We start from the raw sequence: 770 nt of genomic DNA, 5'->3' as shown, positions 1-770 counted from the left end.
GCCCGCCCCCCGCGGGGACAGCCAATCACCGCTCGCTTATTTGCATCAGCGCCCGGGGGCCGCTGGGATGGCGGCGGGGGCCGCCCCGGCCGCCCCGGCCGCTCCCGCCGCGCCCTGTGCTCCGTGAGGGCCGCATTCGCAAGAGGAAAAGGCGGGGGGAACCGTGCCTCAGGAAAACACCGCTCGCCGTTTCTTTGGGGCAAAAGACTTAGGGGAATTCATATAGGGTGTTACATGGCTGCTTCAAATTGCCCGGATGATCCTCAGTGGTCTGGGGTGCAGGCTTCAAACCTGTAGCTGTCTAGCGACAGAGTGGTTCAATTCCACCTTTCGGGCGGGCCAGCGCGGGCCGGGGTCCAGCTTGGTCCATCCCTTTTTGTCCCGGCTAGTGCCAAGCCCGACCATCCTTGGGGCCAAAGGCAGCGCTCCCCGCGCTGTCCCGAGATGTCACCGCACGAGGAGCGCGTTGCGTTTACTCTTTCTTCCACTTTATTCCCACGGCACCGGACTGCTGGAATGGCAGCGTGCCAGGCACAGCCGAAGGACAATTCAGGTTTTAATTGGATTTTTCTGCTAAGCAGATCTTTGTTAAACTGTGTCACATGTCCTACAAGAACAGAAAAGTAAATAACAGAAGTCATTCTCTAGATCTGCTCCATATTGACGATAACCCATCTCCCACCCACACTGCAACAAAGATGCTTCACTTCGGCAGTAAGCACGGGTGCTAATAATGTCACCCAGCCCCACGAAAAATAAAGGTTAGCATC

At 57.5% G+C, this 770-nt stretch overlaps 1 non-coding gene across 1 annotated transcript; it reads left to right on the top strand.

The window, feature by feature from the left end:
• The first annotated feature begins 250 nt into the window (after positions 1-250).
• Positions 251-337, top strand: TRNASTOP-UCA (transfer RNA opal suppressor (anticodon UCA)). The gene has a single exon. It is a non-coding gene; the product is annotated as a tRNA-Sec (tRNA).
• The last annotated feature ends 433 nt before the right edge of the window (positions 338-770 follow it).

The sequence above is a fragment of the Haemorhous mexicanus genome, chromosome 3 (assembly GCF_027477595.1).
Source record: "Haemorhous mexicanus isolate bHaeMex1 chromosome 3, bHaeMex1.pri, whole genome shotgun sequence".
NCBI lineage: Eukaryota > Metazoa > Chordata > Aves > Passeriformes > Fringillidae > Haemorhous > Haemorhous mexicanus.
The sequence above is the reverse complement of the archived record's forward strand: the minus strand, read 5'-3'. Positions and strand labels throughout refer to the sequence as shown.